Raw genomic sequence first — 27807 nt, forward strand, 5'->3', positions numbered from 1 at the left:
AAAGAACCAGCTTTTACTTTTATTGATCTTTGATATCGTTTCCTTCTTTTCTTTTTCATTTATTTCTGATCTGATCTTTATGATTTCTTTCCTTCTGCTAACTCTGGGATTTTTTAGTTCTTCTTTGTCTAATTGCTTTAGGTGTAAGATTAGGTTGTTTATTTGAGATGTTTCTTGTTTCTTGAGGTAGAATTGTATTGCTATAAACTTCCATCTTAGAACTGCTTTTGCTGCATCCTATAGGTTTTGGGCCATCATGTTTTCACTGTCATTTGTTTCTAGGTATTTTTTTATTTCCTCTTGGATTTCTTCAGTGATATCTTGGTTATTGAGTAGTGTATTGTTTATCCTCCATGTGTTTGTATTTTTTCCAGCTTTTCCCCTGTAATTGATATCTAGTCTCATAGTGTTGTGGTCAGAAAATGATACTTAATACGATTTCAATTTTCTTAAATTTACCAAGGCTTGATTTGTGACCCAAGATATGATCTATCCTGGAGAATGTGGCATGAGCACTTGAGAAGAAAATGTATTCTGTTGTTTTGGATGGAATGTCCTATAAATATCAATTAAGTCCATCTTGTTTAATGTGTCATTTAAAGCTTGTGTTTCCTTATTTATTTTCATTTTGGTTGATCTGTCCATTGGTGAAAGTGGGGTGTTAAAGTCCCCTACCATGAATGTGTAACTGTCGATTTCCCCTTTTATGGCTGTTAGCATTTTCCTTATTATTCAGGTGCTCCTATTCTGGGTGCATAAATATTTACAGTTGTTACATCTTCTTCTTGGATTGATCCCATGATCATTATGCAGTGTCCTTGTCTGTCCCTTGTAATAGTCTTTATTTTAAAGTCTATTTTGTCTGATATGAGAATTGTTACTCCAGCTTTCTTTTGATTTCCATTTGCATGGAACATCTTTTTCCATCCTCTCACTTTCAGTCTGTTTGTGTCCCTAGGTCCGAAGTGGGTCTCTTGTAGACAGCATATACTTGGGTCTTGTTTTTGTATACATTCAGTCAGTCTATGTCTTTTGATTGGAGCATTTAATCCATTTACATTTAAGGTAATTATCGATATGTATGTTCCTATTATTATTTTCTTAATTGTATTGGGTTTGTTTTTGTAGGTCTTTTCCTTCTCTTATGTTTCCTGCCTAGAGAAGTTCCTTTGGCATTTTTTGTAAAGCTGGTTTGGTGGTGCTGAATTATCTTAACTTTTGCTTGTCTGTAAAGGTTTTAATTTCTCCATCAAATCTGAATGAGATACTTGCTGGGTAGAGTAATCTTGGTGTAGGATTTTCCCTTTCATCAGTTCAAATGTGTCCTGCCACTCCCTTCAGGCTTGCAGAGTTTCTGCTGAAAGATCAGTTGTTAACCTTTTGGGGATTCACTTGTATGTTATTTGTTGCTTTTAATATTTTTTCTTTGCATTTAGTTTTTGATATCTTGATTAATATGTGCCTTGTCATTGTTCTCCTTGTATTTATCCTGTATGGGACTCTCTGTGCTTCCTGGACTTGATGGAATATTTCCTTTCCCATATTAGGGAAATTTTCAAGTGTAATCTCTTCAAATATTTCCTCAGTCCCTTTCTTTTTCTTTTTTTCTTCTGGGACCCCTATAATTCGAATGTTGGTGCACTTAATATTGTCCCAGTGGTCTCTGAGAATGTCCTCAATTCTTTTCATTGTTTTTTCTTTATTCTGCTCTGTGGTAGTTATTTCCACTATTTTATCTTCCAGGTCACTTATCTGTTCTTCTGCCTCAGTTATTCTGCTACTGGTTCCTTCTAGAGAATTTTAAATTTCATTTATTGTGTTGTTCATCATTGTTTGTTTGCTCTTTAGTTCTTCTAGGTACTTGTTAAACGTTTCTTGTTATTTTCTCCATTCTATTTGCAAGATATTGAATCATCTTTACTATCATTGCTCTGAATTCTCTTTCAGGTAGACTGCCTACTTCCTTTTCATCTATTTCATTTAGTGAGTTTTTACCTTGCTCCTTTATCTGCTGTGTTTCTCTGACTTCTCATTTTGCTTACTTTTTTTGGGGTCTCCTTTTCGCAGGATGCAGGTTGTAGTTCCTGTTGTTTTTGGTGTCTGTCCCCAGTGGGTAAGGTTGGTTCAGTGCCTTGTGCAGGTTTCCTGGGGGAGGGGACTGGTGCCTGTGTTCTGGTGGGTGGGGCTGGATCTTGTCTTTCTGGCGGGCAGGGCTGCGTCCAGTGGTATGTTTTGGGGTGTCTGTGAACTTAGTATGACTTTAGGCAGCCTCTCTGCTAATGGGTGGGGTTGTGTTCGTTTCTTGCTAGTTGTTTGGCATGGGGTGTCCAGCACTGTAGCTTGGTGGCCATTAGGTGGAGCTGGGGGTTAGCAGTGAGACAGAGATCTCTGGGAGAGCTCTCACTGATTGATATTAAGTGGGCCCCCATGGTCTCTGGTGGTCCAATGTCCTGAATTCGGCTGTCCCACCTCAGAGGATAAGGCCTGACACCAGGCCCAAGCACCAAGACCCTGTCCACCAGACAGCAAACCCCAAGTGTACAGTTGTCCCCAAAGCCCACCACCTCAATTTTGGTTGATTCGTTGTCTATTCAGGTATTCCACAGGTGCAGGGCATCTCAAGTTGATTGTGGGGATTTAATCCACTGCTCCTGAGGCTGCACAGAGAAATTTCCCTTTCTCTTCTTTCTTCACACAGCTCCTGGGGTTCAGCTCTGGTTTTGGCCCTCTTTGTGTAGGTTGCCCTCAGGCTTCTGTTCCCACCCAGACAGACGGGGTTAAAGCAGTGGCTGATTAGGGGACTCTGGCTCACTCTTGCTGGGGGGAGGAAGGGGTATAGTAGTTGTAATTGGAATGTGGGACGAGCCTGCAGCGGCAGAGGCCAGTGTGATGTTGCAACAGCCTTAGGCACTCCGTGTTTTCTCCCAGGGAACTTGTCCCTGGATCATGGGACCCTGGCAGTGGTGGGCTGTACAGGTTCCCATTGTGGGGAGGGGTGTGTGTGGTGTGTGGATAGTGACCTGTGCTTGCACACAGGATTTTTGGTGGCTGCAGCAGCAGCGTTGGTGTTTCATGCCCGTCTCTGGTGTCCAAGCTGATAGCTGCGGCTCACACCCATCTCTGAAGCTTGTTTAGGCGGTGCTCTGAATCCCCTCTCCTCGCGCACCCCGAAACAATGGTCTCTTGCCTCTTAGGCAGGTCCAGACTTATCTCAGACTCCCTCCCGGCTAGCTGTGGTGCACTAGCCCCCTTCAGGCTATGTTCACACAGCCAACTCCAGTCCTCTCCCTGGGATCTGACCTCCAAAGCCCAAGCCTCTGTCCCAGCCTCTGTCCCAGCTGCTCACCTGGCGGGTGGGCAGACAAGCCTCTCAGGCTCGTGAGTGCTGGTCGGCACCGATCCTCTGTGCGGGAATCTCTCCGCTTTGCTCTCTGCACCCCTGTTGCTGTGCTCTCCTCTGTGGCTCCAAAGCATCCCCCACACCCTGCCTACCTCCACCTGGTCTCCACCTGCGAAGGGGCCTCCTAGTGTGTGAAAACTTTTCCTCCTTCACAGCTCCCTCTCAGAGGTGCAGATCTCATCCCTATTCTTTTGTCTCTGTTTTGTCTTTTTTCTTTTGCCCTACCCAGGTACGTGTCGATTTTCTTGCCTTTCGGGAAATCTGAGGTCTTCTGCCAGCGTTCAGTAGGTGTTCTGTAGGAGTTGTTCCACATTTAGATGTATTTTTGAGGTATTTGTGGGGAGGAAGTTGATCTCCACCTCTTACTCCTCCTCCATCTTGAAGGTCCTTCCCAAAATAAACATTGATTGTTTTAAAATATTAATACTGGGGACTGTGTGTTTTAGCTACTCTTACTAAATCACCAGATTTGGGGCTTGATTTTTTGAGGATTTTTCCCAGTTTTATTGTGAAATAATTGGTATACATCACTGTATAGATTTAAGATATAGAGCATGATGGTTTGATTTACATATACGGTAAAATGATTACTACTATAGGTTTAGTTAACATTCATCATCTCATTTAGATACTATTTCTAAAAAAGAAAAAAAGTTCTCCTTGTGACGAGAACTCATAGGACCTACTCTCTTAACTTTCCTATACATCACAGAGCAGTGTTAACTATATTCATCATGTTGTACATTATATCCCTAGGACTGATTTTTCTTATAACTAGAAGTTTGTACCTTTTGACCACCTTGCTCCTATTTGCCCTCCTCCCACCCACCACCTCTGATAACCACAAATCTGATCTCTTTTTCTATGAGTTTGATGAGGGCTTTTTGGTTTGTTTGCTTGCTTGCTTGTTTCAGATTCCACAATAGAAGAGAGATCCTACAGTACTTGTCTTTCTCTTTCTGACTTACTTTACTTAGCCTAATGCCATCAAGGTCCATCCATATTGTCACAAATAGCAGCACTTCCCCTTCCTCTATTATGGTAATAGTCCATATCTGGTGATGAACACTTAGGTTATTTCCATGTCTTGGCTATTGTAAATAATGCTGCTGTGAACATGAGGGTGCAAATACTGTTTCAAGTTACTGTTTTTGTTTCCTTGGATAGACACCCAGAATTAGAATTGTGAGCTCATTTGGTAGTTATATTTTTAATAATACACTAGGTTTCATTCACCCTTTGATATTTACCAAATTCCCTCATCATTTTCCAGTAAGGAAACTGAGAGATAAGCATTCCTCTTAGTTCTAAGCTCTTGTTACAGTCTCCACTGTTTCCAGCCTCCTCAAAGTCAGAGTCAAAGTCAGCCTCCTGTCCAAAGTCAACAACAGGCCCAGACAACTAGAAATGGAGCAACAGAAGCCTCTGTTTCTCCAGGTTTAGGATGACAGTGGAGGGAAGTGCTCATCTCTGTATTGTGCAGGGCAGTCATCCCTGTTCACAGATCCACAGGAAACCAATACAGCTCACGTCAGGCCTTGTGGGCCATAATAAGAACTTGGAATTTGATACTGAAGGAAATGGGCAGTGATTCAGGATTTTCAGCACCAAAATGGCATTATATGACTTAGAGTTTTAAAGATATACCCAGGCTGCTGTGTTGAGAATAGTTTGTATGGTACAGGGAGGGTAAAGAAAGGAGATCAGTACGGCAGCCAATGGGTAACTCGCAACGAGGTATTAATAGTGACTTGGCCCAGACAGTTAGCAGTGGAGGTGTTAAAGAAAATGTCTGGATTCTGGATACATCTGGAAGGTAGAGCCGACTTGATCTTCTATTGTGATTCACCTAGATCTCATACCTCACTCCTCTCTTCATTTAACCCTCTGCCCAAATGTAATCATCTCAGAGCGTTCCCCAAGCACTCCATCTGAAATAGCCTTCTCATGCCCTATCGCTCTCCATCTTACCCTGCTTTCTTTTACCTTATAGTCTTACCTACCTGAAATTACATTACATATGAATTCGTTGACCTATTATTTGTCCCTCCAAATAAAATGCTCTTTTCATGAGGGCACAGATTCGTCTTTGTCCTCACTATATCCACAAAGCCCTGGCCCATAGTTGACACTCACATATTGTTAAATGAGTAAGTGAACCGATTCAATCGATCTTATTGGGGTAACAAATCTTGTTCCTAAAATATCAAGCAATAAATACAAGGCCCTCCTCTGCAGCATATTTGTTGTGATGGGGGGTCATCTCAGTGGTGAAAGAAAGGACTGGTGTGGCCTGAAACCTGGCCCCACCTTGATCTAGGTATCTAGAGCCAAAGTCGCACTAAAGGGCTCCCACTCTGCATAATTCTCATACATTTTATTTTCCTCATCCATCTTGCTCAACAATATTCAATAGATTTCCAATTTCAATCTTTGACCTAGGAATTCCAGGACTGGAAACCACGTTGTAGTACTTTTATGTAGATCTTTTCATTGTCAGCCAAGCATCTTAGAAAGTATTCGCCACTATCATCAGTGCTATGGAAAATTTGCAAAAGCCATCTTAGTCTGGTCAAAGGGACCTCAGCATTCTGGATACTATGATTTTTATGGAAGAGGCTTCTTGACTTGTGAAGAACATGTTCTGATACTCAATAGGACCAAGGTCATTGGTCTCACTGACAACAGCTTTATCAGGAGCTGGAAGAGACACCCTGAGAAGTGAGAGACACAAGGATCTGCTCACGACTGGGAAACCAACCACTGAGTCTCCTTCATTTTGTGTCACCCCATTAGCCTCAGTGAAAAACATCCTTTCCTGAGAATTAGAAATGCTGCATGAACTGATGAGCTGCGAGGTACAGGAATGTCATCAAAAGAGAGGAGCTGGGGGAGAAGTGACCATTTTTGTAAGGTTAATTTTACTGCTGATGACAATGAGACAGTTGGATCCATTAGGACCCTTGAAATTAACAATCCAGCTCATTAACAATCAACCTGGCCCTGGGCAACTGTGCCCCTCCTCAGTTTCCTGCTTTCTGTCCTGCTCCTGCATACCTAATCTCCTTGCAGTCTACATATATCAGAAGCGCAAACATTTATTGAGTATTTACTAGATGTCAGGTACTGACATCATTTCCATTCTGTTTTTTAGTCCTATAAAACTCATAGAGTAAGGCACCTTTATTATCCCAATTCCACACATAAGGAAAGTAACAACCAGTAATGGACCGTTACTATCTAAAAGACGAGCATTTTGGCAACTATTCTAGACTATCTTCATCTTAATTATTCTTAGAAACTAGTCCTCCAATTTCAGCCTTCATTTTCGTGCAACTTCACCTCCTCCAGGACAAGACCAGGCCAAACCCCCAACAACTCAATCATCTCAATGCCCACCTCCTTCTCAAGAAGGAATATCTCAATTTTTTACTGTAAACCTTCAATAACAGCAGGTTCCCAAGGCCCTTAAGAACTTTTCAGTGAAAAATAAAGAATTTCCCCTCTTAACAATTTTAAAGTGTGTAATCCAGTGTTGTTAACTATAAGCAGTATGTCGTACAGCAGATTTCTAGAACTTGTTGATCTTGTCTAACTGAAACTTTACACCCGTTGATCAACAATTCCCCATTCCCCCTTACCATTCTTACCACAATAATTTTTAAGTAGGGGTAGGCAGTGCAGGAGGAAACTCTTGGAGGTGATGGGTATGTTTATTACTTTGATTGTGGTGATGGTGTCACAGGTGTATGCTTATGTCTAAAATCATACGATACACATTAAATATGGGGTGTTTTCTGTATATGAATTACACGTCAATAAACCTGTTGTTTTGTTTTTGTTTTTAAAGACATTAAAACCATAAATTTGAAAAAAGATTAAAAGAAAAACAAAATTTCACTTTGAGTGACAGGGAGGTGATCTGGTGAGAGGGGTCACATGACCTCCCAGGAAATGCAGAACTTCCAGGGTGCAGGGGAGCATGTGGCTTCTACTGCTGCTGCTGCAGCTGCCAGTACTCAGCCTGTCATCTTCATCTCCCCGAGGTTTCCTGAACAGCCTCATTCCAGGTGTGCTTGATTTTGCACACCAGAGCAGTCAAAGCCAAAGGCAATGTTTAAAAGGAATTCATTTTTTTAAGATATTGCTTATTTTTTAATTAAAAAAGGCAACGTAAGATTTTTTTAAATGCTCTGCAAACCACCCGTCATCCAACCACTCTTACAGAACAATTTTTCTCTTCCCTCCTTCAGACATATTCTTCACGGTTGTGATTGCAGCGAATTCAATAATTTTTCATCCTTTATTTTACTGAATATTCCATTATAAACTTGTTTTTCAGTTTCGGAGTCTTCAAAATACCATCTTCATGGTTTTATAAAATGGCATCATGCCAGGGCAATATAGTTTTTAAACAATCCTCTTAATGCGGGGTAGTTGATTTCTTCTGTTAAATTTTTGCTATAATTATAGTTTATACAACAGAGTGCCTGTGACATGCCAGGTATTTTCTAAGTTTTCCACATTTAACTCATCTGATCCTCACAACAACCCACAGTTTAGGCTGCAACACTATTATCTGCATGAAGAAATTGAGGCACAGGAAAGTCACATCACTTGCCCAAGGTCACCAGGTAGTTGAGTGGGAAGCTCCAAGAGAATCCGATTCCTCAGGGCACACACTGGTCCGCTACGCCTCTCTCTCTGCGGCAAGAAACCTATCTGTGCAAATGTGGAGTCTTTTCCTGGCAAATAGCTCCTCAGAATAAATTCATAGGGTCTGAAATTATTGGGTCAAGAAATATGAATACTTATAGGGCTCTTACTAAGTACATCCACAACACCATTCAATAGAGTTCTTTCCACTTCAAACTCTACCAGCAATGAATAACTGTGTCAGTAGGACCATACACTGGCCAACTTCAAGTTCTATTGTCATAAATTTTCATTTTGCTTCTTTAATAGCTGCAAAATGCTTTCTACAGGCTTTTTACATTAGCAATTCTTGGAATACTGAAAATGATGTGCACTTTTCAATCATCTCTTTGTTAATTGTATATGTACTTTTCTTCATTCTTTACACACTAAACTACTGTGTTCTTAAGAGTACTTATGCATTTGAAAAATAAGCTCTTTATACTCTTTATCTTTTTTCTTTAACCTGTCAGATTTGATATAGAAATTTTCTAAATAAGTAGCCCTTTTGTTCTCTCAATTTTATTATATTCCATTTTATTGAATGTGTTGTGGGGTTTTTTGTTCGTTTATTTGTTCATTTTTAGAATCTAGGTATGTATTAGGTTCTGTTGCTTTGTTGATTCCAAGATGAGGTAGCACAACAACTTAGCAGCAAAGTGGCTTTTGACACTCAAGATTCTTATCAGAAAAATAGGGATAATACTGTATGTGCCATACGGTAGTTAACAGAAAAAAATGATATAAAGTCCCTGAAACCATCAATGTAGAGCCATCTCATTTTCTATTACTGTGAATAGAATTTTTAAAATTTCACCTCCTTTTGTTGACGGTGGTTGGAGTAAAAAGGAAACCTATTGTCTGTCCTTTATAATGCTCTTCTATGTTTTGAAACATGAAAATAATAGTTTCTAAATTGATTACTTTAGATTTTCTAGGTACTCATGTGACCAGCCAATCATCAGTTTATTTTAGTTTATTTTGATATTAAGTCTCTTTTTTATTTTTCATGTCTTATTACAAGAATCTTCAAGACAACAGTAGCTGCTACTGAGGACTATGGGCATCCAAGCACTGAGAAGTTTACTTGCCACCATGTAAGGGTCGTGGGATGGTATTCTGAGATATCATCTCCCCACGGTTTTTTTGTACCCCTCGCACTTTCCACCCCCTTCAGTCAGCAGTGGCATTGCTTTCCTGAGAAAACTGGTACACCATAAAAGCAGTTAAGAGGCTTCTGGATTTCAAAAGCCTGAGATTTGAAGATCTCAGGCTTCAATGTTTATACCATAAACAAAACGTTTGGATCATTGATAGAGAGATCCTCAAACTAGATTAAGATTCTCCAATCTGGAGGAAAAAAAGAAGCAAGTCTGGCCCTAGGAAGGTGGCTGACCCTGGAGGGGAAAATGACAGAAACTTAAGATTGGGTGGCAAAATCCAAGAGTAAATTACTGAGTAGAGATGAAGGGATTCATGGAAGCCTTAAATTTCTCTGATTGGGGCCAACTGTACTTCTCCCAGACTCTGCATAATCAAATTCCTGTTTGGTATTGGTCTACATTTTCCAAGGTACCCCTCTGCAGCCTCAGGTGCTATGGAGGGAAACTTCTCAGTACCGGGACCTTGGCACAGGGTAAAATAAATCAGGGGGAGAAGAATAAGAAGCACAAGGGTTAAGGTCTCCAATTCCTTGAGTCAAGAGGGTGAGGAGATAAATTCTTGTGACTCAGCGTTAATGATAGAGATCTTCAATGCAAAGGTGAGGGGGATTGGTCACCTCTAGCTATGTGCTCCTCTTCCCAGGTCCCTGACATACCACCAGCATCTGCAAGAAAATTCTGTAGTACTGCTCAAAGATTGTCCCAAAAGAGAATCTTATAGAGTGCTTTTATTTTTTTAAATATCTTTATTGGAGTATAATTGCTTTACAATGTTGTGTTAAGCTTCTGCTGTATAACAAAGTGAATCAGCTATATGTATACATATATCCCCATATCCCCTCCCTCTTGAGCTTCCCTCCCACCCTCCCTATCCCACCCATCTAGGTAGAGTGTTTTTAGATGTCTTGGAATTTGTAATCTCTCCTCAAGTGATTTTGTCTTCAGTATTTCTTTTTTTAAAATTCCAATCACATGCTTGACCAGGGTTAGGTTCTAGGAGGAGGTGAAGAAGAGCATGCTCTCTGAGTGATCTGTCACACCCAGGAAGTATCTGGTTGCAACCTGCTGTATCAATAGCCAAATCACTAGGCCTACACACCATAAGCTCAAGGGTATGCAGAGGCAGTAGTGACGAGAGGGCAGGGGGACCTCATCGTGCAAACACACACAACATCATCAGAATTCCTCCCACAACAGCCCCCAAACAAGCTCCTTTTACTGTCTGAGGTGGGAATGCAGGTGGTGAGGGACTCACCCTCAGTGAATAATTTTGTTTATTATTCCTAACCCATGGCCCTCACAGAGGACTGGAATGGCTCCCCAGCTCCCCGGGCCTCAGAGATGCCTATGGGTCTGGGCTGTGGTTATGACTGTGGTTTGGGGTTTGTTCTGCTTTCACTGTGTGCTGAACCTCCAAGAATCCCTGTGCCCTGGGTGATTACTATTGATGTATGTTGGCTGTGAGACACCAGACCAAGGTAGCGGAGTGAATGCAAGTACAGTGCTGTACTAATGCCAGGGCTGGGATATTTCTGTCATAAGAAAAAAGCTCTGAGTGCAGACCTTGCAGGCTCCCAGTTAACTATTTGATGACAATTAGATGATTCACTTGTAAGATTTCCGATGTGTATGGGTCCTCTCCATCATTGGATTTGCTTTTGTCCTAGGCAAGTGGTAATGATGAGCTCTGTTTGGAAAGCCCAAAGGGCAGTGCTCCAATACCAGCTCACTCTCGCTTCTGACTTCCAGGGTCCTTTTTCCATTTTTCCATTGCAAGAATTGTATATTGTCTTCACTTTTGTATAACTTTTCCCCAAAGAATGCACTAGTGAAGAGAAGGAAATTCTCAGTGCCCTCTTACTTCCCCAAGGCCACAATCTCTTATTTCTCTGAGCATTTCACTGTGCTCTCACTTCAGTCTGTATGCCTTCCATGTCTCCTCCACCTGAGCACTCCCAGATGATCCACAAGACTCAGGTCAGGAGTCATTCATTTGCCTGTGAGGCCACCACTGATTCTGTCCAGATGCCCAGATGCCCTACTCTGAGCACCTCCTGTAACATCTGTATATCCCTCCATCATAACCTTTATAATACATGAGTGCCATTGTTTCAAAAGTACAAACATGTTCCCTACTACAACCCACCACAGGGACAAATTAAGGATCATTTATCCTAGAGTTTTCACACACTGTAAGCAGAGTGTTTGTTCAATCAAAACACTGTTATATGCCAAAGTATGCATGTCAGCATCAGAACGACCTGTCTGATTTTCTCCAGTCACCTAACTCTCTCCATCCAATTATCTCACAGACCTTCCAATTCTGGAATTAATATATTCTGAAATAATTATCCTAATTACCCAGTGTGTAAAATATTTGTAACTTTAGATATTGTCCAATTGAAACCTGGCCTCTAAATAACTAAATTGTGAGGCATGAAAAATGATGCAGCGATGTGCAGCCAGGAAGTGACATACCCTCCTCCTGTGGGGTAGTGCCTTTGAAACAAAACAGAGATGCCTACATGTAAATATTTTCAGACACCACAAAAGATTATTAGAATTGATAACAGAGGCTAGCACAATATTTTTTAAAACCTTTTTATCACAGACCTGACATTTTACTTTCATAAAGTTACATACCCTTATTACTCATGATGAACTTTCATATATTCTTCTTAGTTCATTCCATTATCTTCTATTTCATGGTTTAAAGAAATTCTGGTTGTTAATCCAAATAAAGATTATAGTTGAGGTGCACCAGTACCAATTTCTTGGTTTTGATGAAGTACTGTGGTTACATAAGATGTTATCTTTGGGGGTAGCTGGGTGGAGGGTACACTAGGATTCTCTGTGGTAGTTTTGCAATGTACTATTTGTCTTGAATGAGTTTTTTAAAAAAACTTAAAAATATATGGGCTGTGAACCCATACATGCACAATTAATCTCAACAAAGGAAGCAAGACTATACAATAGGAAAAAGACAGTCTCTTCAGCAAGTGGTGTTGGCAAAGTTGGACAGCTGCATGTAAATCAATGAAGTTAGAACACACCCTCACACCATACACAAAAATAAACTCAAAATGGCTTAAAGACTTAAACATAAGACATGACACCAAAAAGCTCCTGGAAGAGATCATAGGCAAAACATTCTCTGACATAAATCGTACATGTTTTCTTAGGTCAGTCTTCCAAAGCAATAGAAATAAAAACAAAAATAAACAAATGGGACCTAATCAAACTTACAACCTTTTGCACAGCAAGGAAACCATAAACAATACGAAAAGACAACCTATAGAATAGGAGAAAATATTTGCAAACGATGCAACTGACAAGGGCTTACTTTCCAAAATGTACAAACAACCCATGCAACGCAACCAAAACACCCAATTGAAAAATGGGCAGAAGACCTAAATAGACATTTCTCCAAAGAAGACATACAGATGACCAATAGGGACATGAAAAGATGCTCAACATCGCTAATTATTAGAGAAATGCAAATCAAAACTGCAATGAGGTACCTCACACTGGTCAGAATGGCCATCATTAAAAAGTCTACAGGGACTTCCTGCTGGTCTAGTGGTTAAGACTCCATGCTTCCACTGCAGGGGGTGCAGGTTTGATCTCAGGTTGGGACACTAAGATCCCACATGCTGTGCAGTGTGGCCAAAAAAAAAAAGTCTACAAATAACAAATGCTGGAGAGGATGTGGAAAAAAGGGAACCCTCCTACACTGTTGTAGGAATGTAAGCTGGTGCATCCACTGTGGAAAACACTATGGAGGCTCCCCAGAAAACTAAAAATAGAATTACCGTTTGATCCAACAATCCTACTCCTGGGTATATATCCAGACAAAACTGTAATTCAAAAAGACACATGCACCCCTACGTTCATAGCAGCACTATTCACAATAGCCAAGACATGGTAGCAACCTAAATGTCCATCGACAGATGAATGGAAAAAGAAGATGTGGTACATATATAAAATGCAATACTACTCAGCCATAAAAAGAGTGAAATAATGCCATTTGCAGCAACATGGATGCAACTACAGATTATCATACTAAAGGAAGCAAGTCAGAAAGAGAAAGACAATTACCATATGATATCACTTATATGGGGAATCAAAAATATGACACAAATGAACCTATCTATGGAACAGAAACAGAATCATGGTGTGGTTGTCAAGGGGTAAGGGGTTGGGGGAGGAATGGAGTGGGAGGTTGGAGTTAGCGGATGTAAGCTTTTATATATAGAACGGATATAACACAATAATAGTAGGGGACTTTAACACCCACTTACACCAATGGACAGATCATCTAAACAGAAAATAAACAAGTAAAAATAAACTTTAAATGACACAATAGACCAGATGGATTTAATTGATATTTATAGGACATTCCATCCCAAAACAGCAGATTACACTTTCTGCTCAAGTGCACATGGAACATCCTCCAGGATAGATCACATCTTGGGTCACAACTCAAGCCTTGGAAAATTTAAGAAAACTGAAATCGTATCTGGCATCTTTTCCCACCATAACGCTATGAGATTAGAAATCAATTACAGGAAAAGAATTGTAAAAAAAGCACAAATACATGGAGGCTAAACAGTACATTACTAAATAACCAAGATATCACTGAAGAAATCAAATAGGAAATTAAAAAATACATAGAAACAAATGACAACAAAAACATGACAACCCAAAACCTATGGGATGCAGCAAAACCAGTTCTAAGAGAGAAGTTTATAGCAATTCTATCTCACCTCAAGAAACAAGAAAAATCTCAAATAAACAATCTAACTTTACACCTAAAGCAACTAGAGAAAGAAGAACATAGAAAACCCAAAGTCAGCGGAAGGAAAGAAATCATAAAGATAGAGCAGAAGTAAATGAACTAGAAAGGAAGAAAACAACAACAAAGATCAATGAAACTAAAAGTAGGTTCTTTGAGAAGATAAACAAAATTGATAAACCGTTAGCCAGACTCATCAAGAAAAAAATGGAAAGGACACACATCAATAAAATTAGAAATGAAAAAGGAGAAATCACAACTGACACCGCAGAAATAAAAAGGATTATAAGAGACTACAACAAACAACTATATACCAATAAAATAGACAACCTCGAAGAAATAGACAAATTCTTGGAAAGGTACAATTTTCCAAGACTGAACCAGGAAGAATTAGAAAATATAAACAGACCTATCACAAGTAATGAAATTGAACTATAATTTAAAATCTTCCAACAAACAAAAGTCCAGGACTCAATGGCTTCACAAACAAATTCTATCACTCATTTAGAGAATAGCTACCACTTATCCTTCTCAAACTCTTCCCAAAAACTGCAGAGGGAGGAACACTCCCAAACTCGTTCTACGAGGCCACCATCACCCTGATACCAAAACCAGACAAAGATGTCACAAAAAAAGAAAACTACAGGCTAATATCACTGATGAACATAGACACAAAAATCCTCAACAAAATACTAGCAAACAGAATTCAACAACACATTAAAAGGATCATACACCATGATCAAGTGGGATTTATCCCAGGAATGCAAGGATTCTTCAATATACACAAATCAATCAATCTGGTACACCATATTAACAAATTAAGGAATAAAAACCATATGATCATCTCCACAGATGTAGAAAAAGCTTTTGACAAAATTCAACAACCATTTATGATAAAAACTGCCCAGAAAATGGTAGGTTCATAGAGGGAACCTACCTCAACATAATAAAGGCCATATATGACAAACCCACAGCAAACATAATTCTCAATGGTGAAAAACTGAAAGCATTTCCACTAAGATCAGGAATAAGACAAGGATGTCCACTCTCACCACTCTTAGTCAACATAGTTTTAGAAGTCCTAGACACGGCAATCAGAGAAGAAAAAGAAACAAAAGGAATACAAATTGGAAAACAAGAAGTAAAATTGTCACTGTCTGCATATCACATGACTATACACAGAAAATCCTAAAGATGTTACCAGAAAACTACTAGAACTAATCAATGAATTTGGTAAGGTTGCAGGATACAAAATTAATGCACAGAAATCTCTTGCATTCCTACACACTAACAACGAAAGATCAGAAAGAGAAATTAAGGAAACAATCCCATTTACCATCACAACAAAAAGATAAAATACCTAGGAATAAACCTACCTAAGGAGGCAAAGAACCTGTACTCAGAAAACTATAAAACACTGATGAAAGAAATCAAAGATGACATAAATAAATGGAGAAATATACCATGTTCTTGGATTGGAAGACATCCAATGGATAATACTGGATAATAATGGATCATTATTGTGAAAATGACTGTACTACCCAAAACCATCTACAGATTGAATGCAATCTCTATCAAATTACCAACAGCATTCTTCACAGAATTAGCACAAAAATATTTTACAATTTGTATGGAAACACAAAAGACCCCGAATAGCCAAAGAAATCTTGAGAAAGAAACATGGAGCTGGAGGAATCAGCCTCCCTGACTTCAGACTATACTACAAAGCTACAGTAATCAAGACAGTAATGGTACTGGCACAAAAACAGAAATATAGATCAATGGTACAGGATAGAAAGCCCAGAGATTCACCCACACACATATGGTAACCTAATTTATGACAAAGGAGGCAAGAACACACAATGGAGGAAAGACAGCCTCTTCAATAAGTGGCTGGGGAAACTGGACAGCTACATGTAAAAGAATGAAATCAGAACACTCCTTAACACCATACACAAAAATAAACTGAGAGCTTCCCTGGTGGCGCAGTGGTTGAGAGTCTGCCTGCTAATGCAGGGGACATGGGTTCGAGCCCTGGTCTGGGATGATCCCACATGCTGCAGAGCAACTAGGCCCGTGAGCCACAACTACTGAGCCTGCACGTCTGGAGCCTGTGCTCCGCAACAAAAGAGGCTGCAATAGTGAGAGGCCCGTACACCACGATGAAGAGTGGCCCCCGCTTGCCACAACTAGAGAAAGCCCTCACACAGAAACCAAGACCCAACACAGCAAAAATAAATAATTAATAAACTCCTACCCCCAACATCTAAAAAAATAATAATAATAAAATAAATTCAAAACGGATTAAAGACCTAAATGTAAGGCCAGACACTATAAAACTCTTAGAGGAAAACATTGGAAAAACACTCTTTGACATAAACCACAACAAGATCATTTTTGACCCACCTCCTAGAGTAAAGAAAATAAAAACGAAAATAAACAAATGGGGCCTATTGAAACTTAAAAGCTTTTGCACAGCAAAGGGAAGCATAAACAAGACGAAAAGACAACCCTCAAAATGGGAGAAAATATTTGCAAACAAAGCAACAGACAAAGAATTAATCTCCAAAATATACAAACAGCTTATGGAGCTCAATATCAAAAAAACAAACAACCCGATTAAAAAATGGGTGGAAGACCTAAATAGACATTTCACCAAAGAAGAAATACAGATGCGCAAGAGACACATGAAAAGATGCTCAACATCATTACTCATTAGAGAAATGTAAATCAAAACTACAGTACGGTGTCACCTCACACTGGTCAGAATGGCCATTATCAAAAAGCTACAAACAATAAATGCTGAAGAGGGTGTGGAGAAAAGGTAACCCTCTTGCACTGTTGGTGGGAATGTAAACTGATACAGCCACTATGGAGAACAATATGGAGTTTCCTTAAAAAACTAAAAGTAGAAATACCATATGACCCATCAATCCCACTACTGGGCATATACCCTGAGAAAACCATAATTCAAACACAGGCAAACCTATTTGCAGGGCAGGAACAGAGATGCAGATATATAGAATGGACACATGGACACAGAGGGGGAAGGGGAATGTGGGACAAACTGGGAGATCAGGATTGCCATATATACACTACCACGTGTAAAATAGACAGCTAGCAGAAACATGATACAAAAATGGTGCTCTGTGATGACCTAGATGGGTGGGATGGGGGGTGGGGTGGGAAAGAGGTCCAAGAGGGAGACGATATAGGTATACATATAGCTGATTCACTTCATTGTACAGCAGAAACTAACACAACATTGTAAAGCAATTATACTCCAATAAAATATATATATAGAGAGAGAGAGAATGGATAAACAACAGGTCCTACTGATAGCACAGAGAACCATATTCAATATCCTATAATAAACCACAATGGAAAAGAATTTTAAAAAGGAATGTATACATATATACAAACTGAAGCATTGTAACTATAATTCAATTTAAAAAATTCTTTTAAATATATGGGCTGTGAACGCTGAGTTGGCTTTATGATCCACTAATGAGTTCCATAATGAGTTTGTAACCATTGGTCCTGCAAAATAGCTTTATACAAGATAAATCTACTTATTCCATGTATCCAGGACTAGCCAGTTTCATGACATTTGCATAAACAATAAAAATAAAAGGAATTATATTATAAATACCCTAGAAAGAGACATGTGGAAAATTACATGGGGAAAAATAAGTATAAAATATTGTACACCTTTTTAAAAATTCTTGGGATACAGAAGCTTAATATATACTACATAAATTTTAAGTTATTTAATTAATGCATGGATTTAATTTTATTCACATCATAAAACTGACTAGTTTTGAGGGTACCTTGATGAAATAATTCCAAAGTTCACCAAGGAAAATAAAGCAAGGATGAAGGTCTCTAAATAGAGTAGTGAATCAGAAGAGGCAGTGGTGTGTTGGAGCCACAGGTATCAGCTTAGGAGACCACATGGTTAAATTTTCAGGAATTCTGTGATCTGATGGATGTCATATTGTAGCTTGGAATCAATGGGAAAGTTAATTCCTCAAGGGTGGATATTTGGAAAGAGAATTATAGAAAACCACCTACCACCAAATATAAGAGAAAATTTGGAGGAATAAGAAGGTAACATACTAAATGTCACAACTGCTTTAAAATGTAGAATAAAAATTAACATAATCAATTTTAATTAAATATTTGGCTCTGGGAGAATGTTTTAAATTTCAATTTAATGGAAGAAATAACAAAGGAAAAAACAGAGATATGCTGCCTAAAAGCTTATGAGTTCTGTATTTGATTTTAATTTGTGTGTTAGTAAAACTTCTCCCCATATCGACAATTAAAAAATAAACTTAGAAAAAACAATTGCAACAAATAGCAGAGAAAAGTTTAATAATCCTAACATATAAATTACTTATACAAGAGTTAGTAGAAACACTAAAACTCCAATAGATAGATGGAGAAAAGCCATTACTCAGAAGTCACAAAGAAGCTAACACAATGTAGATAAGTGTAAACCCATGGAGCCAGGGTAACCTTTAAAATGTACAAATTTTACACCTCTAAAATGTACTACTTTAAAATGTACAAATGGAAATAATGAGACTCAGCTCTCTGGCTGCACCAACCTCTCTTTTTTTCATTATCATAATCTCTTTACGCTTGTTCACCTCAAAAACGCCTGCTCCTTCTCTGGCTCAACTCCTAACATCTATCATTCCTAAGGCTCCACAAGGATGTTCTACCTATCAAATGCTGTACTTTTTTCTTCCTCAGCCTCCTTATTTCTGTAGAACACTACTCACCGATCCATTTCTGTCCACAAAGTCCTCAGACACACCCTGGTTTTCCTACAATAACCCCTCCTCCGAGGTCTGAAATGAAAAGTCTAGAATCTCCTTTCCACTGTTCAACAGTCCTCATGGACCTTTGCTGTGCCTCCATCATGACATTCAATCCATTGACCTCTCCACCTTCTCCCAATCTACTGTCTCCATCTTTCTCCTCATTCAACTTAGATTCCATAGTCCATCATTCTCTTTAAAAACCTCTAAACGCCCAAACTTCTCCTTCCTTCCATCAACCCCCTGGGCAAAACTCCTCTCTGTATCTGTCATCACTTTAGCTCAGCTATCGTGGTCCCTGCACTGATAAAGTTCAAAAGTCTTCTTTCTCTCCTCTCTCCAAACCATTCTCTACACAGTCTAGCTAAAATGGTCTCTTTAAAACACTAAAAAAAAAAAAAGGTTCTGAAGAACTTAGGGGCAGGACAGGAATAAAGACGCAAACGTAGAAAATGGACTTGAGGACATGGGCGGGGGGGAAGGACAATCTGGGACAAAGTGAGAGAGTAGCACTGACATATATACACTACCCAACGTAAAATAGATAGCTAGTGGGAAGCAGCCACATAGCACAGGGAGATCAGCTTGGTGCTTTGTGACCACCTAGAGGGGTGGGATAGGGAGGCTGGGAGGGAGGGAGATGCAAGAGGGAAGAGATCTAGGGATGTATGTATACGTATAACTGATTCACTTTGTTATACAGCAGCAACTAACACAACAATGTAAAGCAATTATACTCCAATAAAGATGTTAAAAAAAAAAAAACTAATGTGATAATGTTGTTTCCATGCTAAAAATTAAGCCATCTGGTTCCCACCGTTCTTAAGATAAGGCCCTCGTCCTCATGTCCTCTTGAGCCCAGCCTTATCCCTGGCTGCCTCCCAACTCTCACCACCCCACCACAATGGAAATCTCCCAGCATGTCTCAGCAAGCCATGCTCCCTTTCCTCTCACATCTCATTCCCTCTGCCTGGAATGCCCTTCCCTGCACCTGCCCTTTCCTGGGATACTCTTACTCATCCTTGTGTATCAGATGAAGTGTTACTCTTTTAGAAAAGCCTTTCTAGTTCTTCAAGACTAAGTCAGTTTTCCTCCTTAACCTCTCATAGTAGCATTTACTTCTTCATAGCACACATCATACACACAATTAAGTAGCTGAATTATATATTGTTTTCTGTTTACACTTGTCCCAGAGTATAATTTCCATGGAGGGACAAAGTCTGTCATCTCCTCACTTTATCTCAGCGCCTAGTACAGTGGCTGGCACACAGTAGGCTCCTCCTTAAAATATGTATCACATGAATTAACATACTCTCACCTATAAAATTCAGAAATAATCTTAACAAGAATTTCAAATGTTGACAAGGGTACAGTGAAATATGCCCAACTGCACACAGCTCTTGGGAATATGATTTATTACAACCCTTTTAGAAAATAATTTTACATGATGTATTACAAGTGTTACTTTTGACCCAGTAATTCCACTTCTAAGAAATAAGCTTAAGCACATGCATAAAAGCTTATACACAGATGTCTTGTCTCATTATTTGTAATACTGAAAAATTAATAACATAAATATCCAACAACAGTTAAGTAAATTAAGGTTTGGCATCTAAGTAGAATATTATTTCACTATTTTTAGTTATGTGTATAAAGAATTTGCAATAACTTTCGGCAATGTTTATGTTTTAATGTTTCTGAATAAGCAGTATACAAAATTATATAGACAGCATGAACCCAATGTGTAAAAACGCACATATAGAAAAAAAGATTAAAACTACAAAGAAATAGTAAGAGCCATTATAAGAACAACAATGACAATAATGTTAACGACTAACACTTACTGAGCATTTGCCATGTGCCAAACATTGTTATGTCTTACATACACTGTTTCATTCAAGGCTCATAACAACCTTATTATTTCAATTAGGTTACAATTATTCCCATTTTTAAGATGAGGAAACTAAGGCTCAAAAAGGTAAAGTAACTTCTCTAGGATCACCCAGGATGTCCAATGAAAGAGTCTTAACACTTTAAAATAATAAAAATATTTCCAAAGAATAATCATACCATCTCTTGGTGATATGATTATTCTATACGTGATTCTTTCTGTGTTTTCCTATTTCCTGTAATAAGCATCCCTAACTGTGATAAATGGAAAGAAAAGTTTCATCTAAAAACAGCCCATAAAGAAGAGCTTCTTAGTTGGCACAATCTTTATGCCAAAGCAATCCTGAAGCAGTAGTGTAAATTATAAACGTATAAATATTTCAGAAACCTACTGCACACCTTCCAGTGGCTATTAACAGAAGTATCAAGGCCACCTGGTTGCTTTAGAAAAGTAAACCATAAGCAGTATCTTGGAAGTTCTTTCCTAAATGGAACCTCACTCCCATCCCATTAAGCAGCCATCTCTGCCAAGGAATAGTGCACTGATGGGATAAGACAGGGATCACACAATTTTTTTATTAAGCCATCCTCATGTAAGTATAGGATGATAAAGGATCTGAAATAATGGCACTTATTCATAAATTCAGATGTTTTGTATATATATATATGTGTGTGTATGTGTGTGTGTGTGTGTGTGTGTGTGTGTGTGTGTGTGTGTGTGTGTGTGTGTGTGTAAAATACCTCCTCTGGTCAGCATTCCATGTTAGCAGGACACTGAAGACCAATTCAGAGTATCTGTGACAGCTATACCCAGCTCAACTTGAGGACACAGGTGTGTGGACTTCTTTGCTCAAGTACACACTGCCCTTCCAGCTGATCTCTTTCTAATAGGCTTCCAGCAGAGCTTTTAATAGTTTGAAAATAAAATCCATCCATTTTTTAAAAATTAGGCTTAAGTCAATGGAAAGATAAGATTTCATATATGTATGTCTTCATGTGTGTGTCTCTGTGATGTGTGTGTATATCATGCACTCATGCATGTGTGGTATATCCTAAAAGAATGTCAGAGCATATCCCGCCAGGGAACCTTAGTCTGGGAGCCTCTTAGGAAGTATCCCTAAGGGTATAGAGAGCTTGAAGTATATAATGATTGCAAGGCCCTTAGCGATACTGAAGTGGAGGTAAGATACTGATTTCCACAAAGTAGCGGCTCTTCAGCTCTCCACTGACGTTGCCATTCAAAGACTTACACCCAAGACCTAATGCAAAGAGGCTGAATTTGAAGTGAATAAAAATCATAAAAAAGTACAAATCTCCTTCAGATATTGGGGAAAGAGGTACAGCACCCCTAGCTTGCTCCACACAAGGGTTGAATATATTTGTCGCAGTTAGGGAAGGTGATGGTCGTGAGTGAATCCAAGATTGAGCTGAGGCATTCCCGCTTGGGAGTACCCAAAGGTATCACCAAATAAATCTCCCTAGGGTGAAGGGAGCCATGGGCCAAAGACAGAGGGAACTTGTAAATATCACCTAGAACTAAGAAGAATGAGTTTCAAGCACACATGAGCCACCTCCTAGATACATACTGTTCTATTTGGGTAAAATTTGGGAGAGAGGTTGGGGTAAAGGTTCTGGTTATTCTTTAGATGAGCTCTAGAATAAAGACAGCTTGCTAATTGTGATCCTATTGTATCTATGAGCTGGTATCAACAGCAATGTATGGATTTCATTGAATAATGACAGCAAAAATAACTGCATGATAACCTAGGATAAAGGAATTAGTACAAAGTGATAAGGGACAAACAGTAACAATGTCAATTATACATTCATAAACAAGGTACTTAATGATGAAAGGAATACATTAAGCTAAAACAATATGAAAATAAATAACAATTTAAGAGACACAGGAAGAATAATTTCCTAATTGGCTAAACATTTTAGAATAAGACAATGAAGATCAAAGACATGTCGCAATCATTTAAAGGAAATCAAGGTTCTCAAGGCAATGTCAAATGCCATGCATTTGCCCTCCCAAAGTGGTAAAATACCCTCAGAGGAGAGAGAGAAAGAGAACAGAGAACCAACGGGCTTTTTGCTCTTCTACTCAAAAATTTACTTTTCTACAGTTGGCACAGAAGAGCTCTCTGGAGGATGCTCCAGATGTTTTCTACGCACTGATAGACTGAGTCCTCTCACCTCATGACCCACCTTGAGCTTCAAAGCCTCTCTGAGCCTCAGTGCCTATGGAGATGTCAGTTACACTTTACTCATAAGATTAGTGCTGAATTTAAGACAAATGTAAACCCTTACCCAATCCCTATGCTAGTTCTCATGCTTTTCTCTGTTAAGCATGAGTATGTCACTAATATTCTTTTTACTATCCCACTACTGGGCATATCGCTGGAGAAAACCATGATTCACAAAGATACATGCACTCCACTGTTCACTGCCGCACTATTTACAATAGCCAGGACATGGAAGGAACTTAAATATCCATCAACAGAGGAATGGATAAAGAAGATGAGGTACATATATACAATGGAACATTACTCAGCCATAAAAAAGAACGAAATAATGCCATTTGCAGCAACACAGATGGACCTAGAGATTGTCATACTGAGTGAAGTAAGTCAGACAGAGAAAGACAAATATCATATGATATTGCTTATGTGTGGAATCTAAAAAAATAGTACAAATGAACTTATTTACAAAACAGAAATAGTCATCGATGTAAAAAACAAACTTACAGTGCCCAGGGGGTAAAGGGTGGGGAGGGATAAGCTGGGAGATTGGGATTTACACATACACACTACTATATATAAAACAGATAACTAATAAGGACCTACTGTATAGCACAGGGAACTCTACGCAATACTCTGTACTGACTTATACGGGAAAAGAATCTAAAAAAGAGTGGATATATGTATATGTATAACTGATTCACTTTGCTGTACAGCAGAAACTAACACAACACTGTAAATCAACTATACTCCAATAAAAAAAAATAAATGAGTTCACATTGTAAAGTTCTCTAAATTGAGAACCATATATTTTGGCTGTCTCTCCCCTAAAACTCTGCTATAGTTTTACCTTTTTCAGCATGTCACATTAACGGACTCATACAGTACGTAACCTTTTCAGATTGACTTCTTCCACTTCTCAATATGCATTACAAGATCCACCCATGCTTTTGCATGGCAAGACAGTTTATTCCATTTACTGGTGAATAAACTCCATTGTACAGATACACCACTCCAATTTCAGTCCCAAACCATGCCAATGTCTTCTACCCCTGCCTTCACCACCACCACTAAATATATTTGGAGCATTTTGGTTTATTCACTCTAGGGATCCTGAAACTATGGTACCTGACTATCTTCTGGCCATACTTGGCCACTACTACTGGCTACAGATGTAGCTGTGGGAAGAGTGACCCTGAGCCTCAGTAAGCCAAGGTCATGACAACTGCACACTCCCACACTCTTTCACAGACACAGAGCCCTTTATTCCCACTTAGGGGAAACATGTTGGTTAAAATTAGAGAAATTTTCCATCAGAATTTTATAACAAGGATGTTTTAAGCTCCGGCCTCCAGTCTATGGCATAATTCAAAATTCTACAAGTATGAACAGAGATGATCAGGACCCGACATCCTGAGTAACTTCTCATGTCAGCAGGGAAATCTCAGAGTTCAACTCCAGTTAGCACTACCCGATCTCCAGCAAAGCCTGGAAAGTCAAGTGGTTGTCCTCTATTCTCTTCCTGTCTGTTGAACATCTCTGCTCTCCGATGAAGTCCTCTTGTATGTGTGTCTGTGCGTATTGTCATGGCTTCAACTCTAGTCCCAGCTGTACCTGTAAGCTATGGTCTCCATTACCATCTGACTGGTTTAGTCTGTCTGTTTCAATTCCCAATGTCTGTATGTAGTAGACACCATCTGAAGTGTCTAACCAGCTTCCACAGTTTGAACACACCCCATGATCTACGGACACAGGCATCGGCAGCCATGTTTAGAATACAGCTATTTTTGATTAGGAAAAGGGAAGACCCCAGACCCCCCAAAAACCTAAACACATTTTCTTTCTTGAGAATTTTGGAATGTAAATCAAGATCAACAATTGGGAGTTCACATTGAATGATGTCAAACAAAGCACTCTGGACTAGGATTGTTTTTCAAATTGTAGAACGTAACTGATTAGTAGATTATGGGGGAAAAATGAGTGAGTGATGACTAGCATTTTTGACAAAAATTTAAATAGAATAAAGTAAATGGTATGAGAAAATGTTATAGTATGCTGCACATAGTAAAAATAAATACTGTTTCATAAATTTTTTGTTTCAGTTGTATATGTATGCCTTCTAGGGAAAATGTAGTTCTTACTGTGGGTCATGGTTCAAAAGGGTAGAAAGACCCTCTTCTATAGGGAATGTCCACAAAATCTGGGTGCTCCTTTCTCAAATCCTTGTTGTTCAACAGTCTTTTTGTGTGAGGCTACCAGGGGACAGTTAATTAAGCTTGCTTGGGTTCTATTGTGAACCAAAATAGCTTCAGCTAATACACCGGAAGCAAGAATCTGTTTGGCTGACCTCCAGTGTAGAGCCCACCCCCAATCCAAGCACCACTGGCAGAATAATGAAATCACAGGATCCACAGGGCCGCCACTTCCTAATCATGAGTCAGGCAAGTTCTACAAGGAGGATATACGGATGGAAAGGAAATGCCAGGGGTTCTATTGAACTCTTTTCTGACCAAAAAGAATAATCATTTGATGATGTGGATGTGGCTAAGTTAGAAGAAAAGGGTCAGGTTCTCCTAGAATATATAAACCTTAGGACATACCTCACAGGGTCTTCCTGGACTCCTTCTCTAAAGACCTGCCCTTTAATTCTGTTTTATATTGGAATTCCCTTTGCATCCAGGGCTAGCAGGATATCAGAATGGGAATGCTTTGTGGAGGTCTAGAATTGACACCAGTTGGGATTACTACTTATGTCAAACATATTCCATCTGTGGAAATAGCCTGTAAATACAGAGGTAGGACCCCTGTGTTCTCACCCATGCCAGATATATGACCATGATTTCTTGGTCATAATTAAGTGGTCCAGGGGTGAGCCACTGACCATTAGTAGTTATCAGCCAAAATTTTCAAACTGAAACTGACAGATGCAGGTCACTCAAGAATGGCAGCAGATTGGGTAATTGTAAGCAACTGATGAGGAAAAAGCCAGTTTGTAGTAGGAGACAATAAACAAATAAGTGAAGGAACAGAGAGAGGACCCAGGCAACATGCAAGTCTCTGGCTCCAGTTGACTTGAAGACCAGTTGTACCACTGCCCTTCCCACAATTATATAAACAATACCCTGATGATCCCTCAATAGATGTCACTTCACACTTAAGCACAAGTAGTCACCATGTGCCTACAGGATACAATTCCTTTAAGGAACAAACTGGGACCAAAAAAAGAAGTTTTAGTACAAAATGGCATTTTCTTGGGAGATTTCAGTTTTCCCAAAGATGATTTTGCTGGAGATACTTACTAAGAAAGCTAATTCAAGTTGGGTCTCTGTCACTTAGACCAAAAATATTCTATTATGATGACCTATCCAATGCCTTTCTAAGAACAAACTTGTACAAAAACTCAAGAGAATTTCAGCAAAGCAAGATATAGAAGGAATTGTGAATAATCAGCAGTACTAAGTGTCATGTAGTATATTGGGCTGCTATCAAACCAACTTTAGGGACTTCTCTGGTGGCGTAGTGGTTAAGAATCTGCCTGCCAATGCAGGGGACACAGGTTCGAGCCCTAGTGCAGGAAGATCTCACATGCCGCGGAGCAACTAAGCCTGTGCACCACAACTACTGAGCCTGCGCTCTACAGCCCACGAGCCACAACTACTGAAGCCCATGTGCCACAACTACTGAAGTCTGCCTGCCTAGAGCCCGTGATCCACAACAAGAGAAGTCACTGCAATGAGAAGCCCGTGCACTGCAACGAAGAGTAGCCCCCACTCGCCGCAACTAGAGAAAGCCCGCGCGCAGCAACAAAAACCCAACACAGCCAAAAATAAATTAATAAAATAAATAAATTTATATTAAAAACCCCCAACTTTAGAAATATGAAAGCTGAAGTCCTAAGAAGGCATCTTTGAAGGCACTCAGATGCTAAATGGCTGAAGTCAGAGCAGAATACAGGTCTGTTTGAAGCTAGAGTTTAGGCTTTTTTCCCCCAAACCACTTCCACAGTCTGCTGACAAGAAACTTCACCAAGGACAGTTCCTGGTTTCTCAATGAAGAGCTTGCAGTGTAACTTCATGGAAAAGGTAAAGTAATGCTGGCTCACTCACAGAATCTTCCTGACGAAGACAGATTTTATCACTGTCGGTCTTGATTGGGCCCCAGGCTGCTGGAGCTGTTCATAATGTCTCCCAGTTAGAACCATTAGTGCGTGATGAGGTGTTTAATTTATATTGTGAATCAGAGGAGCACAGTAAACAAATCTAGGAAGAGCTACAAGTTTCCTTCCAAGCCTCCAGCACCTACTGGCCCTTCTTAGTCCTCCATCTCCACCCTCTAGAGTATATGTTTCCATGGAAACAGATGCCTGGTGCTCTGAAAAGGCAATTTGAGTTCTGACTGGATTTGCAGGATGAAGCACCCAATGCCTAAAAAAGTAGCAGGAAAAATGCAAGCTTCTGGGAGTTGTTCCTGGCAGGTAACTGCAATCAGGCATTGGGATGCAGTGGAGTCAGGAGCACGAATCCTAAATTGAAGAGGTGATGAATCGAATTCAACAATGATGAGCCTCCATCCTTGAGAAAGGCCAAGTGTGTGCTCCTCTGGTTTCTTTGTGGCCGAGGTTCTCACTGTGGTTTCTGGATTTGCGGGCTCTGGAACTTGGATCTGGTGCCCACTGAACTTCCCCCTCTCGCCCTCATAAAGTCAGTGCTGCGTATGCACTCTCTCCACCCATCCAGTACAAGGCGCAATCACAGGGGTGACCTTGTGCCTCATTCTCCCCATTTTTTATCTCTCT

Source organism: Neophocaena asiaeorientalis, unplaced genomic scaffold (assembly GCF_003031525.2).
Source record: "Neophocaena asiaeorientalis asiaeorientalis breed wild unplaced genomic scaffold, Neophocaena_asiaeorientalis_V1.1 scaffold598, whole genome shotgun sequence".
NCBI lineage: Eukaryota > Metazoa > Chordata > Mammalia > Artiodactyla > Phocoenidae > Neophocaena > Neophocaena asiaeorientalis.